The sequence below is a fragment of the Balaenoptera physalus genome, assembly GCF_965194825.1.
Source record: "Balaenoptera physalus genome assembly, chromosome: 11".
Classification (NCBI taxonomy): Eukaryota; Metazoa; Chordata; class Mammalia; order Artiodactyla; family Balaenopteridae; genus Balaenoptera; species Balaenoptera physalus.
Genome location: NC_138896.1, coordinates 67,656,063 through 67,672,965, shown reverse-complemented (window position 1 = coordinate 67,672,965; position 16,903 = coordinate 67,656,063). Strand labels below are relative to the sequence as shown.

At 54.1% G+C, this 16,903-nt stretch overlaps 1 protein-coding gene across 1 annotated transcript in view; it reads right to left on the bottom strand.

Moving 5' to 3' along the window:
- Positions 1–14,315, bottom strand: part of SCN5A (sodium voltage-gated channel alpha subunit 5) — a 109,382-nt gene extending 95,067 nt beyond the window's left edge. The window contains exon 1 of the mRNA XM_082413717.1: positions 14,155–14,315. The gene's annotated coding sequence lies outside the window, so the exon portion shown is untranslated. The remainder of the gene's footprint in view (positions 1–14,154) is intronic.
- Between the last annotated feature and the right edge of the window lie 2,588 nt (positions 14,316–16,903).

Sequence of the window (16,903 nt, the reverse complement as noted above, 5' to 3'; positions counted from 1 at the left end):
TATTTTTTCGAAAACAATAAAGTCATTATTCTTTTTATTAAAAAACAAAAAACAAGACAGCCTGGATGACAGCAGCCCCTTCCTTGCAGGGCAATCCTCTCCACTGTGAGCAATCACTAGTCCTGTAAACCAGGAAGCCTCCTCTTTTACTTGGAATTATTTCCTAAAAATAGTGTTCTCTGTCTTACTGTATCCATCTGTGTCCACATGCCTGCTAGGGTTCTGGAGACATGTGGACACCCATGGACCTAGGGCCCCTGGTACATAGCGGCGTGTGTGTGTGTGTGTGTGTGTGTGTGCACGCAAGCTTGCACCTGCATATACATCTGTTCTGGTAGAGTTGCTTTTAAAATTTGTATTGAAGTCAACTGTTCATACAGATTGGTGCCCAAATCCTAAGTGTACACACAGGTGGATGAATTTCCACAAACTGAACTCAGCCAGTCACTAGCACCCAGGTCAAGAAATAGATAATTTCCAGTCCCTCTGACTGGGGTTCCCCTCTAGTCAGCAATTGGATAACCACTCCCCCGACTGCTAACAGTCAGGAGACTAGCTTTGTTTGTCTCTGCAGCTCAGAGGAACCTAACAGACCTCTTGGAGTGATGGGGAAAAAATTCGGGGGGAATTGCATCTCATTCTCATTAACCTCTACCTGAAATTTAACATTTCCTTCCATTATGAATGTAGGCAGCAAGATGGAAGTGTTAGCGATACCTGTGACCAGTAGAAATGCAGCTATTTCCCTGTTCCATTACAGGGGCTGCAGTATCTCAAATATCATTAATGCCATGGCTACTTCAAAATTACAACACTTATTAGATATTATTATTTAATATAGTAATAACGAAGCCCCAATGACGGGGCCCTGGGTCCTCGGAAGGGTCTTGCCCCAGCTGGTCTCCAGCAGGGCACCAGAAGCCCTGGGACTCGGCAGTTTGTGAAACCAGATTCCAGATGAAGCTCCCTGCTCCCCAGCAGCCAGGCAGCTTCAGGTTCCAAAGTAAACCTGCCAAGAGCGTCCTTTGTCTCTGGGTTCCCACAGGTGGCTCACTGTGGGTGGGTGGGATCCGTTTTCTCCCTTGTTCTCTCGATGCCTGCACCTGGCTCTGGCCCTGCCCTTCCTTCAGCAGCTCAGGGCCCACGCCCTGTTGAGGCAGAGATGGGCTGAGCCCTGGCTGCAAGCTTTCCGGTGATGCCAGGGTAAGGAGAGATCGGGGTAGATCTGAGGACACTCCAGGCTCAGGCCCAGCCATACCCCTCAGGCCTGGGAGGGCAGGCCCCCAGCTTTGCAGGGAGGACCCACTTCTGGCTGGGGAAGTGCAAGGAGCCTCTATCTCACACAGCTCCATCATGTAGGGGAGCCTGGATGAGATTTGATTCAAAGATCACACAAAGATCATACTCTTCTAGATGCCGGCACCCCATGACTCTCACCCTCACGCAGGACAGCCTCTCCACCTGCACCAGCTTCTCCACCAGAAACAGTCTCTCCATCTGTACCAGCATCTCCATCTGTACCAGCTTTTCCACCTGCACCAGCTTCTCCATCTGCAACAGTCTCTCCACCTGTAGCAGCTTCTCCACCTGCACCAGCTTCTCCACCTTCACCAGCTTCTCCACCTGCACCAGCTTCTCCATCTGCACCAGCTTCTCCATCTGTACCAGCCCTACACCTGCTCCCCAGGCTAGGACAGCTTCTTCCAGATGATCCCTCTTCTTGGGCCAGTTTCCCCTGTCCTATCAGTGTCCCTTGAGCTCTAGGGACCCCCTACTCCATCTTGTCTCAAGTTCATCAGCTTCTGTTACTGGCTGCATCTCTCCCTCAGTTCTGCTGGCTCCTGAGAGTTACTGGGAGCAAACTGTGAACTGTCCTTTTCAAACTGGCTCCTCCTGACACCGTTTCCTCTGACACTGGCCACAATTCCCCAGCTCCACCAAACATCAGGCCTCCATCCCCAAGGCCACGGCCCTGGGATGAGCCTCCTGGCCCCAGCTGGGACCAGTCTGATCCCATTGCCACCGGCCTCCTCCCTCTTTCCCTCCACCCACCATGTGCAGCTCCCACCACTCCTTAGTTCAGACATTGCCAAACACTGTCCATGCGCTGTGCAACGGCAGAGCCACCTCATGCTCCCCTCACTACGCCACCTCCTCCAGGACGCCCTCTCTGATTGCCCACCCACACTGACCTCCCTCCTCTGGGTCAGGAGGCTGAGCCCCACATCCAGCCCTGGATCTCTTCCTGGCCTCGGCTGCTCTCTGACACTTGGTAGCGTGGGTCTGGTGTCCCCAAACATCTTGGAAACCTGATCTTAGGGCAAGGCTGGGTCCCCCCTCCTCTGAGTCACTGGCCTGTAGGTGTGGGAATTCACATCAGGGCGGAAATGCTGTGGGGGGAGAATATGGACTGTTCACACCAGAAACTGGACCCCCCTAGACTGTCTCATCTTTTTGTCTCCTCCTGAAAGACGATCTCCTGAATGCACAGGGCACACAGCTGGTGCTCAGTCAATGGTGGTTACAATGCCGTGACACGGGACACGACAGCCCGGCAGCCTGCAGTGCAGCCATGCAGTGCTGGGGTGGAGGAGGGACGCGCAGGACTTCCCTGGTTTTAGCACTAAAATTCCTGCATCCCAGATGCCCTTCAGTCCTGGACAAACCAGGCCAGTTGGCCATCCCTGGGGTGAGCAGGGACCAGACTCCAGCCTAACCCCTCCTTGCAGCCCCTTCCTGCCCACTCCCCTCCCGGCTCCTGAAGGCAGTTCCTGAGTCACGTCTGGCATTTTGGTCGCCTTGGAATCAGAGCCTCTGGAACACAACAGGCGAAGAATATTCTTTGCCATGTAAATTTATTCAAAGAGGTCTGTGGAAGTGATTCCCTGGCTTCCTAGAAAATCTCTGCCAGCTTCCTCTGCTCTGGGCACCTCCTTCCCACCCTGCAGTCCAGGTGACCTCAGGCTGGAGCACCCACCACCCTGGGCACTAGTTCCACCTGTACCCTTCCACTGCCCCTCAGTCCTGAGGGCTCAGGGAGAGGGTGTGGGTGGCCCTGAAGCAGGGGCTCACTCCCCACAGGTGTGAGGAGTATCAGGAGCCATTTCATTTCTCCCTTGAGGAGAACCCATTGAAACTAATCAACACCCCAACCCATAGACTCATTTTAATGACTCAGTGAACATTTAATCAGCACCCACTGTGTACATGGCCCTACAAATGACTTCTTAGGATACTTTTCTTCCCTAGGTGATGGGTCCCAAATCAACAGGTGTGATGACAAGAAAGGGGGAAAAGTCATCATTAAAGGGAGTACGGTAGATTTTAAGGAAATTTCTACTCGGTCTTGTTGAGATTGGCAATGAGGAAAGGCCCTGGGCCAGAGAACCCAGCCCTGTGACCAGGTCTGCTCACCCCTGTATCTCTGGAAGACTTCCTAGTCCTATGCGGGATAGGGGCATGGTTAGGGCTATGGCTTGGAAGCAAGACTGCCTGTGTGAACCTGGGTCCTGGCCACTTGTATGTTCTTGGGCAAGTTAACTGATGGTTCTCTACCTCAGTTTTCCCATAGGTAAAATGGGGTTAATTATAGTACCTATGTCACAGGGATGTTCTGAGGCATAAGTGTATTAATACTTGCACATGCTCGGCACACAGAAAGTGTTCAATGAGTGTCATTTGCTATAATCATTGTGGCTATTGTTGCCATTCTTTTTCTCCTTAGAAATCCAGCTCAGAAGACCCTTCTCTGAAAAACCTTGTCGCTGCCCACACCAGTCCTCCCCACCTGGCTGGCCCTTCCCTTCTCTGCGTTGCTGGCACACTGCATTCCTATACTGGCTTCATCACAGGGTAGAGTAATTTGCTTCCACATCTGCCTCTCCCTCTGGCTGTGTCCTGAGCTCCCAAAGCACAGTCTGGCCCCAGAGAGGTGCCTATAAGGACCTGATGAATGAAGGAATGAATACATGAATGAATGAGTGCCAGATTAACCTTCCTACTGCCCAGCCACTAACCCACACTGTGACCTTGGGACAACGTTATTACCACTCTCCCTCCCCCCCTTCTGGACCTCCGTTTCCTCAACCATGAGCTGGGGTGGGTCATCCCAGCAGCATCACTTGCTCATTATGTGCCTGGGACTGCGCTCATTCCATCCTTATAACAATCCTAGGAAGAGGGGATGTTATTATCCCCATTGTACAGATGGGAAATCTGATGCTTCAGTCTGTCTGAAGCCAGGCCTTAAGCCTAACCACTGCATGACATTGCCTCCCACCTCTGAGGACATGGAGAGCAGGGAGGAAGGGTCAGGGCCATCTGTGGCCTGCCCACCTGGGCTGAGTATGTCTGTGATCCTCGCTCCAAAGCTAAGAGCCGGCCCATCAGCCTCCTCTGAGGCTGGTCCTCCCTCTTCGCAGCCTGTATGGCCAGATGGTCCCAGGGAGACCTGGCCAATTTCTGTCCTTGCCCGGAGTCAGCATTTTCTCTGACAGCGGTTTTCTCTCCAGCTCTCCACACCAGGTAGAGCTGCCCAGTCCCATAGGAAAGCCACTCTGCACCTGTGGCTAGCGAGCACCTGGCAGGTGGCTAGTGCCCATCCAGATGTGCTGTTGTTACATCCACACTGGTTTGGAAGGCTTAGCATGATAAAGAATGTCACCTATTTCATTATTAACTTTTAAATATCGATTAAAATTTAAACTGATCATATTTTGGATATATGTACTGGGTGAAATAAAATATATTAAAATTAGTTTCACCTGTTTCTTTTTACTTTTTAAAATGCAGCTAGTAGAAAATTTTAAATTGCATATGTGACTTGCATTTGTAACTCAAATTATATCTCTATTGGATGGCACTGTCGTAGAGTTCCAGCCACGGGGCCCTAAACCCTTACAGAACTCCACCTGCTTTGGGGCTGGGCCTCAGGCTAGCCTGGATGTGGGGGAGGGGAAGGAGCAGAAAATGGAGGCGAGGAGGGCTGGAAGGTGGGGATGGGTGGAAGGAGGGTTGGAGGGTGGGGATGGGTGGAGGAGAGCCACCCTGGTTTCTGGCCTTTGCTGTGGGTGGCTGTGCTGGCTCCAGCCACAGGTTGGGATGGTAGGGGGTGGGGGGAAGGGGAGGGGTCGACAGTGTGTTTCAGGCCATCCCTCCTGCCCAGGCAATTATATGCACAGTCCTGGCTCTCCCGGGGTAACCGCTTGGACAAAGGCTCAGCGGGGGTGCCAGCTGGTGCTCGCCGGCCTGTGCATTCAGGTCCCTGCTCCCAGATCAAAGGCACATTGGCACGTCCCTGTTTGTGCAGGGCCTCAGCTAACCGGCTCCCTGCAGGCTCCTCTCCTTTGAGGCTGCACAGGCATTAACCCTGTCCAGTCTGGACCCCAGAACTCGGGAAGGGGGAGAGGCATCATGAAGGGGCTTTCCTTCTCTAGCTGCCATCCCAGCCCCCAGCAATCCCGGGAAGTCCTGCAGAATCATCCCCATCCCTCCCAGAGGTGAACACACCCACCCCAGAAGCCGGGAATGCCCTCATTTACATACATTTGCATCTCATTTATTCCAACAGTCAGGCTGAAGCCGAGGCTAATTCAGCTGACAGTAAAACCTCACGCTCTTGCTCTGCTGAAGTGATTCTCCAGGCAGGGGTGAAAAGGGGGTCCCTGAGACCAGGCCCCCTTCTGGACTGGGAGCTGATGGAAGAGCTGTATGGAGGGAGGGGCACTTTTGACCTGAGCCCTGAACTCAGCCCAAGCCTCCTTCCTGCCTTTTCATCCCCCTTCCCCATTGTAAGGATGGGGACCTGGGGGCTGGGAAGTGGCAGTTCATCCCATCATCTCATCTGAGTGTTCAGTGGTGTTTTGGTGCCAGGCCAGGGGAAACACAAATTCCCCAGGTCATGTAGGGCCCCTTCCACCCAGCACACAGCACCCCCTTCCCCCAAGCCTGAGTCTTCCTCCAAATGCCCTGTACCGCTCCATGACTAAGGGAGGTATAATGTGTTGAGCAGCTCTGAGCTGTCAGAGCTGCTTGGGCCCTGGGTCTCCTGGGTGGAGACCTGGATGATCTACTATTCTGAGACCACAGAGCCCAGAAGTTGAAGAGCTGGCTCAGTCAGCCTCGGGCACTTCTGCCCCAGACCCTGTAGAGCTACACCCACACAATACATACAATCGGGCCAGAAAGGTGTCCACTTGTGGCCCAGGAAACACCCTCCTGGAACAGAGGTGCCTCTGAGACAGCAATCAGCATCCCAAGTCTCTCTCCAGCCCAGTTCCTTCCAAATCACCTTCCCTGGGCTGAAAAAAGGTTCCGCAGCGGAACTGCACAGATGCCACGGCAACCTAGGCATTTTTGGGGCACCTACTGTGTGCACTGAAGGAGACAGAAATGCGCCCAGAGAAACCTAGGCGCCCTATGCTACAGGGTCATTTAGCCCCCAGAGGGATAAGCCAATCCACTAATCCACAAAGTCCACATGGCAGAAGTGTCCATGACACAGTATAGCCAAATGTGCAACCCTTGTGCCCTGATACTCTTTTAAATTGAGGTATAATACATATACAAGAAAATGCACAGATTTTAGGTGTACAGCTGGATGAGTTTTAATAAATGTACACGCCTATGTCACTACCACGCCAATTAAGATGGTTACCCGCTGTCCCTTTCCAGTCAACTTTTCTGACTTCTATCACCATAGATTAGTTTTGCCTGTTCTGGAACTTCTTATACATGGAATCATACGGTATGGGCTCTTGTGTGTCAGCTGTTCTTACTTAACATAAGGCTTTTGAGAATTTTACTTTTTATTTGTCAGTGAGTGCCATTTAAGTTACTTGTGCAATACACTGGGAACACAAGTGAACCATCTGGGGACAAGTCCTTAATTCAATCATAAAACTTGAGGGCTGGAAGGGACCCGAAGTCCAGCAGTCTCTGGGGACACTCGGCCCCAGGGGATCCTTAGGGAGTTTTTTTCTCTCCTTCCCTCAGACATTTCCTGAAATGGAAACTCAGCAATTACACACCTAATAAGCACCCAGGCCCAGCAAGTGAGTGGGGGCCTTCCTTACGTTTCCAGTTTTGTTATCAACTAGCTGTCGCTTTATTTCACTGGCAGTCTGTGCTGCTTGTGACCCAGCACGGTGGCAGGGTCGGCGCCGCAAATGGCCGGCTGAGCTCCTGTGTCTTCTACTGCTCAAGTCTGGCCGTGGTGCGCAGGCCTCTGTCGCTCAGCCTCCCTGCACCCACACACCAGTAGGGTGTCCCTTGGGTGGGGCCCTGGGCCCAGCAGGGAATGGACCCAGGGCTGGGATTCTTCCCAGGAAAAGACCCAGAGGCAGGCAGCAGAGGGAGGGCACGTGGGCTCTGAGGGGCTCTTTGGACCACTTCTGTGCTATTGGCCCAGGTTGATGAGGCTGGGACTTTGATGGCCAGGCAGGAGGTATTGATTGGGCTGGGCTGGTCCCTCCCATGGTCTGATCTCCCCCTGCCCCTCATCTTAGATCCTCCCGGGCACCTCCCAGGCCAGCCCAGAGGGAGGGATGCTAAGGTAGCCTGAGAACTGAGTTGGTACTTCAAGCCAGATTACCCTCCCTGCTCTGCTGTCTCTCTGAGAACTGCCTCTTGAGCCAGGTCCTTCCTTCACACAGGCCTTCAAGGAATCAATACCCGCCAGAAAGGTGTTTACCACCCTCCTGATGCCACGAAGAGCCTTTCTACTGTTCAAGATCCATTCCCAGAAAGCACGGGGACTACCTGGGCAAGGCCTGGGTGGGGCAGGGAGTCACTGGCTCTGGGCTTAGTGCCACTTGCATGCCTGTGTGACCTTGAGCCTATGGGGTGACCAGTACCAGCCCTTGGCCTCTCAGGGCTGTAAGGAGGGGGGTGAAAACCCTTGCAGATGACGACAGCGGGATCTCCAAGGGGGTGAGGCATCTTCTTGGGCCCACACAGACTCCGTGAGAGCAGCTTCGTCCTTCCACTCAGCTAATACCTCTGTGGGGACGTGACTTTCCACTGTCTCCCTGGGAGATTTAATCAGAAGAAAAACTGAATGGGAGGGGCTTCCTTGGTGGCGCAGTGGTTGAGAATCTGCCTGCCAATGCAGGGGACACGGGTTCGAGCCCTGGTCTGGGAAGATCCCACATGCCGCGGTGCAACTAGGTCCGTGAGCCACAATTGCTGAGCCTGCGCGTCTGGAGCCTGTGCTCCACAACAAGAGAGGCCGCGTTACTGAGAGGCCCGCGCACCGCGATGAAGAGTGGCCCCCACTTGCCGCAACTAGAGAAAGCCCTCGCGCAGAAACGAAGACCCAACACAGCCATAAATAAATAAATAAATAAAAATTAAAAAAAAAAACTGAAGGGGAGAGAAAGAGAAAGAACTCCAGCCTCGGAGCATAAACATTCTTCCGAAAACAGGCCTGAAAACTTGATCTGATCCCTTTCACCTCTCCAAATGCTGTGCATCTTCCATGGCTGGGCTCCAATCCCACCTCCTCCAGGCAGCCTCCCCTGGCTGCTCTGGGCCACACTGACCTCCCACTGGGACGGCTAAGCTTCCAATGCCAACCTCACATTTACTCCTGGGCAGACCTCTCTCTGGCCTGTGGGGTAAACCTGGGAGGCTCTGAGAGTCCTCTTCTGCCAGTAAACAGAGCGAAGAATGAACAAGAGATTGACAAACTGTCCCATCAGACTCTGGTTTTAACAATCACAAGGAAATTTTCTGCTGGGCTTGGGGCACACTGGATAGCCCTCCAGGAAACAGAGTTGGAGATGGGTGGACTATGGGCATCCAAGCTCCCCAGCCCACGGCTGTGGCAACTCTGCAGGGATGGGATGAAGCAGGCATGGCAAGGGAGGTGATACGAGTTTCAGAGTCCGTGAATCAGATGGCTCCAATCCTCTGCCAGATGCAGTGGCTGCCCCCGAAAAGCCCGGTCCTGGATTTCCTCCACTATTTGAAGGCCCCAGGTCCCAGGAATTCACTTGGGGTCTCTATAAATAGCACCCATCTCATATTGATCATCATAAAAATACACAGGATGTTCCAGGACCACAGAGAGGAGAAGTGTCTAAATATAGTGTCACCCTCAGGAACCGCGCGCAGCCCGAGGTGAGTGGTGTAAGCCGTGCATAAGCAAAGGGGCAGTCCGAAGGGGCTAACGACTGAGGCGGGGAGGTGGAATGGAGGCAAGGGACCTCTCTATCTCCACCCCAGTCCCTTTGCTCCAGCACAGCAGCCAACCCTGCTCAGGAGCTTGGCCCTGTCTCAGGGCCTTTGTACTGGCATTCCCCTCTTTACAAGACATTCTTGCCCCAGATCTCCTCAGGATTGCTTCTTTCTTGTTATTCAGGTCTCAGTTTAGTCTCCTCCTTCAAGATGCCTTCCATGACCAGCCAGTCTAGCGTCACTGCCATCTCTCCATCACATCATCCTGTTTTATTTCCTTCATAGCACCGGTCACAATCTAAAATTATCTTCTGTATTTAATTGTTTCGTGGTACCCAGCCTGTCTTTCCCAACAGTATGTAAACTTCATGAGAGCAGTTATTGTATCTGAATTGTACAGCTTCTAGAATGTTCCATGACAGAGATTAGGTGCTGGATGTCCTGTCCAGGCTCTCTCTGACCACCTGAGGCTGAACTCAGCCTCAGACCTCTGCCGCAGGTCAGTCTGGGCTGGCAGAGGGCAGTGGGCATCAAATCCTGGGCTCACTTCGAAGCCTCACCACCCCTGTGACCCCTCCCTGCATCGTCCAGCCTCTCTCCACAGGCTGCCCCCTGGCTTCACCTTCTCTTCTCTGTCTCCTTTGTGGATTTAGCCACAGGACTTTTAGCCCAGGCCCTCTACTCCTGGAAACCTGCTCTAGACGACCTCATCGTATCCTCAGACACTGGCTTTCTGGAACACTTTTCTCTCCTCAGAGCAAATCTCCCTCTCCTTCCTACTCCCTGCCCCCAGCAGGAATCACAGCTCCTGCCATCAAAATCACCCTCTCAGAGCTTCATAGGAAGAGTCATTTCACCCCAGGCCTTCCTGACCGGCCCACTGGACAAACCAGAGCAACTGAGACCCCACGGGCACACTTTCAACTCACAGACCTCTGGCCCTCCCTGTGAGGGAAAGCATCTTCCCCACAATCTCATGCACATGGACGCACTGCACGACGCACACGCCTGCAGTGTCCACTCCAGGCTCTTCCTACAGCCCTCCCTCGACTCCACCCTGCCCCCAGCTCCCCTCTATCTCTCTCTTCCCTCTTAAACCATCAAACTCTTTGAAAGAGCTGTCTACACATGCTCTCTCCACATCCTCACCGTCTGCTCACTCCTCAACCCACTCCAAACTGGATTCCATTCTCACCAATTCATTCATTCATTCATTCATTCATCAAAATCCATCTCTACCCAGCACCACGTTCTGTGGGTGCCAAGAGGAAAATTTCTGTTGTCAAGGTCACCAGCACCCTCACGGTCGCTCAGTCTAATGGACACTCTTTTTTAAATTATGCATTCTTTTTCAGCTTCCCATGAACTTCTCAAAACGTATCTTCTTAACTCTCCCAGCACAAACAGGAGACTCCCGGGACGTGCACCCTCTGTGCTTTCTGTGACACCTCCCACTGCTGGCTGTCCTCCTACCTCTCTGACTGCTCCTTCCCAGCCTCCGTTGCAGACTTCTTCAGCCTCAAGTGTTAGAGTGCCTCAGGGCTCCAGGCTGAACTCTCTTCTCTCCCACCCTCTTCTCCACATTAGGATCACCTGGGTGCCTTCAAGACTACTGATGCCTGGGCCTCACCTCAGAGTCAAATGAATTAGAATTTCTGGGGGTGGAGCCTGGGCATAGGTTGGTTTTGTTTAAAAAGCTTTCCCTGTGTGCCTGCAGCCTGTGCTCTGCAACAAGAGAAGCCACCGCAATGAGAAGCCCACGCACCGCAACAAAGAGTGGCCCCTGCTCTCCGCAACTAGAGAAAGCCTGCGCGCAGCAACAAGGACCCAGCGCAGCCAAAAATAAATAAATAATAAATTAATTAATTAATTAATTAATTTTTTTAAAAAAGCTTTCCAAGTGATGCTAATATCGCCAGGGTTGAGAACCACTAGTCTGCATTCTCACTGGAAAATCTAATTCACTGCCATGGCTCCAACAACCAGCCTCTGCGGACGATTCCAAGTTTCTACCTCCAGCCCAGATCTCCTTCCTGGACCCTCGACCCTTCCCTCCAACTGACTGCTAGATGTCGGCATCTCCCTGGAAGCACTACATTCAGGACCCTGAAACATCCATCACCTTCTCCTCTGTTCTGCATCAAGCTTGCCAACGCAAACTCCACTTGCCCATCCCTCCCCCACTCCCCACCGTGTGATACGGCAGCAGTGAATCTCACTTAGTGAGCAACCGATGTTGGGGATGGGAGAGTGCCATATCCCTTAACAGGGAAGGAAGTTGGAATATCACAAGTTGTATCACCTGTGGTCACCTGCCTGTCCCTCTCCTTCAACTGAAAAACTGTGGACGGCACCCATGGTCTGCCCTGGAGAGGTAGCACAGTGCAAAGCAGATATACTGACACCTGGGCTCAAACTGAAGTCCCACTACTTAGTAGATGTGTGGCAGTGAGCAAGTTACTTAACCTTTCTGGGCCTTCAGTTTCACCACCTGCAAATTGGTCATTATTATGGTGTCTGCCTCCAGGGTTGATTCAAGGATTCAGCGAGATGTCTTATAAAGTGCTTAGTGCCGTGCCTGGCTGGCAGAAAGCACTCAGTGAATGTTAGCTATTTTTAGTACCATTACTGAGGATAAATTCCCAATTCCTGAGCGGAGCTCCAAGGGCCCCCGTGACCGTGACCTTGGCTTTAGCTTTTGCTCTTCTCTTCCTCACACCATTGGACCCAACGGGTCACTGAACGATTGTACTGTTTCACATCTCTGTGATTTTGTACGTGATAGTCCTGATGGCTAGACTGTACCTTCTCTACCTAGAAAACTCCTATTCATCCTTCAAAATCCAGCTGGAAAGTTATTTTTGTTAGATAGATACCCTTGACTCTCCTGGCCAAAGGCAATCACTCCTCTTTTGAGTGGGCTATGGGCACACACTTCTATTGTTGTACACTTTTCCAATAAACTTCCCAAGGGTCAGCAGAAACCAGCCTCCTATGAACAGAACAGAGACTGCTATTTACCACTGTCCTGGGCTGCCCCCAGGACTCCCTTCTCCTTGGATTCCCTGAGCACCAGCCTCTTATTCTCCCCAACTCCCAGTTGTCTCTGGTACTTCCTACCACTCCTCCGAGCTCCATCTTCATGTTGAGTGAGTCAATCCTGGAAATCTTCCAGAGGGGCTTCAATCACCACTGAGTTGGGACAAAGCACCCCAAAGGCACAGCAGCTGCCTGTGCCACACTGGGCTGAATGCTAGTTTTTGGCACCCCAGGGCCACTTCCCTTTCTGCTCAGATTCTCTTTGATCAGTCCTAGGTCAATTTGGCTCTCAGAAAGTAGATCTCAAGGCATCTTCACCCCGAATGGGGCCCCCAATCCACTGACTCTCTAGGTGACCTTGGATTAGTCCTTGACCCACTCTCAGCCTCAGTTTCCCCCTGCCCCCGCATGATGTGGTGGTGATGATAGTGTTACTGAGGCTCATTTCAGCATGGGGCTGAACATCCTAGTGTAAAATCTGTGTTCCGCACTCTGGCTGTTCCCTGACCCTCCCCTCCCCTCGCTCCTGTGACTGCAGCAGGGCTTGAGCTATCAGCCCGTGCCAGCCTCATTCCACCTTCCAGCTCCATTACCACCCACTCACATGCACCTGCCCAATTCTAACTGGGAGAGGCTGAGGGCAGCAGCAGGGGCCTGGCCTCCTGATGACCTGGGCCTCTGCCGCTCAGGGTCCCTCTGGATCCTGAAGGGATGGTGGGAATCAGGGAGAGAGCAGATGTGCTGTGGCAAGCACGGTGGGGTCATGTGGAGTGCCTGTCTCCACGGGGCAGTCTAGCCTCCCAGTGGAGGTGCCTGCGTTCTCAGCAGGATGGGAGGAGACAGCTGGGGAAATGGAATGGCAGCCCAGAACCCCGAGAGGAGACTGATCCCATCACCCGCGCTGGTCTCAAATCACTAAGGAGAGAAGATCGACTCCTGCCACAACCTCAGCCATGGCTTCCTGATTCGGGGCTGTGCACTGGCCTCCAACAGGTGTTTGCAAGGCGGGCCTAAGGCCAGGGCCTTGTGCCCAGCATCCCACCACCACCAGCACTCTCCACACCTCCATCCCCCACAAGGCTAGGCACCTCTACTTCCTTCCAGGGCGCCACCAAAGACGATCAAAAAACAAGTAGAAAACGGCCTCCCGCCTCCAGGGTCAGAGCTAGGAGGGCAAAGAACTCTCCCCATCCCAGAGCACAGATATCTCCCCTGTTGAGAGCACACGGAGATCTCTCCACTTAAGGGCTCACAGAGACCAGATGTGTCCCCGTTAGGCAGTCAAGAGGGCACAGAGATCTCTTTACGGTCGGAGCGCGCAGAGACAGGGCACACAACATAGATCTCTCCCCCGTCAGGGTGCACATAGCTCTGTCCCTGGTCAGGACCGGCAGAGATCTCACCCCAGAGAGGACACCCCCAGCGGACTGCTCCGCGGGGCCCAGAGAAAGGGGGGGGGGGCATAGCCCCTTCCTCCATTCCCAGCCCTGCCCGGTCAGTTCCCCCGCTCTCTACGCGCCTAGTCGCTGTTCTGACCTTGGGGTCTCTGGCCTCGGGAATCCGGGTGCCAATCCCAGACCTTCCCCGAGCTTGCGCCAGGATCGGCCGGGAAGCCGGAGCCGCAGCTCCCCCTCCCCCGGCCCTCGACAGCGCACTGGGAAACCCGGAAGGAAAGGGAAGGGGAGGGGGCGTGCGCCGATTAGCAGACGCCCCCCGCTCCCGGGGATCCCCTCCAGCCAGGCTGCTCTGCGCCCCTTCTTCTCCCCTACCGACCCTCGGGGACAGAGATGGGGGAGGGAGCCTGCCTGCGAACCCGGGGCAGGGGAGGGGGCGCCCAGCGGTTGGAAGCTCCAACCCTCGGGGAGGAAAGTTGGGCGGCGGCAGGCAGAGGGGGTTCCGGCCGGGCCGGGGCTGCCGGGCGCGGGGGTGCTCGCTCACCTGCTGGTCCCCCGGCGGGGGCCCCGGAACGGGCGGCTGCGACTCGGCGCGGACTCGGCTCGGCGCGGGGCTCCGGGCACTGGGCGCAGGCTCAGCGGCCCCGGGGGTGCGATCCCCGCATCCCACGGGCGCCGCCGCCGTCGTCTCGGCTCCGCGGCTGGGCTCGGGCTCCTGGGCTCCGCGGGCGGCGCGGGCTCGAGCTGGGGGCGGGGTCGGGGGCGGGCCCCGCCTGGGCTCGGCCTGGGGCTTGGGGCCCCGGGCTGGCTCCGCCCCAGAGCAACGCGCCCCGGGCTCCGCACGTGGCGCTCCGCCCGCTCTTGAGGGTGAAGCCCTGGGCACCCGCTGGGGCGCACACCCCCGCGCTGACCCGGGGGCGCCCCGCCACAGAAAGCGGCCCACGCGGACACGGACAGACGTGCGCAGACCCGGCACACGCGGGGTACACACACAGCGACCTGGCGACGCTTCGCCACAGTTAGCCGCCTACGGCCGACGCGGACAGGCACACGCGGAGTACGCACGCACACATCCTCACTGACTTGGGGACCTTACCCAAGCCACCCACCCCTGTGGACACAGACATACCCTGACACTCGGAGACACCCGCTGTCACTGACACACACAGACTCCCACACGGGCACAAGCAGACACATCATTGACACACACCGACACTGAGGCAGTCATACTCTGACAAACTCAGGGACACCTGCATGACTCAGAGACACACATCCACTGACACACTGACACAGAGACACACACATAGAACCACAGTCTCCTAGAGACACACACACAGAGCACACAAGTCTGCACAATGGTAGACACTTATACTGACACATAGGCACTGACAGAAACACACACCCAGACCAGAAACAACCAACAGACACAACCAACTAACACAGACACACCCACACTGAAACACATGCACTCACTTCACCCTGATGAGCTACAGAAAACCTACACCTTGACACACACGGAGGCACTTACATGCTGACGAGATAGACTGTCTCTCACACATGGATGCAGAGACCCATACACTGACAAGCACAGTCGCTCACACACGCAGGCTGACCCACAGGGAGATGTACCCAGGAACACACATCCTTGTTTAAAAGAAACAGGCCACCAGGTTTTGCCCACAGGCCAGTAACATCATTGGAAGGGACCGGCTGTTGCCCAGAGTCAACACAGGAGCACACACGTAAACACACGTACACACACACACAGCCTTTGTCTTCTTCCCCAGCAGCCTTCTAATCTCTCCTGACACACTTTCAAGGCTCCTAAATCGTTCTCAGAGGGCACCCAGGTGCTGTGTTTGGGAGTTCAAAGGCTATGACCTGCCTCTCCAGTTTTTCGATCTTGGAGAGGTCACCAGGTGGTCATCCTCCGTTTGGGACTTGGGCGTGGCGCTCCTGGGGTCACTGGGTGCCTTACGTATATACTGAGGAGCTACCGGTGCCTGCAGGAGGGGGCGGGTCAGCCAGCCCAGAGTGCGGGAATCAGTAAGAAAGCCAGTCTACAGAAAAGATCCGACACAGGACCCTTTCTGGCCCTCGGTCTGGTAGGGTGGCTGGCGACGGACAGATAAACCACGTTCTGGCCCCCTGCTTCTAGCCCCATGGTGGGCCTCAGGTTGGCCAGCATCTCCCACTAGCGGCCAGAGAGGGAAGTGCAGACAATGTCAATTTTTCAGCCCGGTGTGGCACCATCTGAGCCCACCCCTCCTAGGTGGGAGGAGAGGGCAGCAGAACCCGGGTCCTCCCTGAGGTTTTCCACCAGGCTTCTGGGGCCCCAGAATGAAGATTCAAACTTGAAGACGAACATTGGGCCGAGCTGGAGACTGAGATAGAACGGAAACTGCTGGGGGTGGGCTTAGCGAGACCCCCTGCTTCATCTACATCTAGCAGAGGTGGGGATCTCACATTCCTCCTTGGTGTTGGGCACTTGGATGATGCCCGCAGGAGAGGCACGCACCCCGGATTTAAGCGAGGGGAGAGAAGCTCATGAGAAGGAGGAAATAGAGCTCTGATTCGGTTCTAATTCGGAGATTCAGCCAACGTATCTGGTGGCCTGAGAGTGGCGGCAGAGGGCAAGAGAGGTCAACGGGCCAGAGACAGGGCACCTCCTACAAGGAGCCCTTGCCAAGATCTTGGAGACTCCCTTCTCTTCACCAGACCCCATTTAATTAAAGCAGAAACCTGCAGTCGGCAGTCAGAGAACAATCCAAGGTTTTTAAAACTCCTGTTGCTTTTATTCTGCCCTTCCCCTTAGCTCAGGTTCAAAGTTGGGTTAAGCACTTTGTTGTTGTGCATCCACACAGGATTCCTCTCTGGTATTACTTCCTTTTATTTCTGCTCCCTGCTACTACTGTCATCTACTCCCTCGCTGTCCTCTCTCTCCCCACACGGGCACCCATTCTTATAGCTAGGTCTTTAAATATGTACACATCTTTGTAAAATATGCAGTATTGTTGTTTGTGCCTATGGATTTTCTTATGCGTTTTTACTGCCCCAGGCTTTTCTTTTTATGTTTTACTTCTATTGAACCTACATATAGAAATGTGCACAAACCCGAAGTGCTCAGCGCGAGACGTGTCGCTAGTTGAACCCATCCCTGTAACCAGCACACAGGTCAAGAAACTAAACAGTACCAGCACCCCAGACATCCCCTTCCTGCCCTCTTCCCGTTACCACCACTTTAACCCCAGGGTTAACTACTATATTCACATCGAATTCCCTAGGTTAGTTTT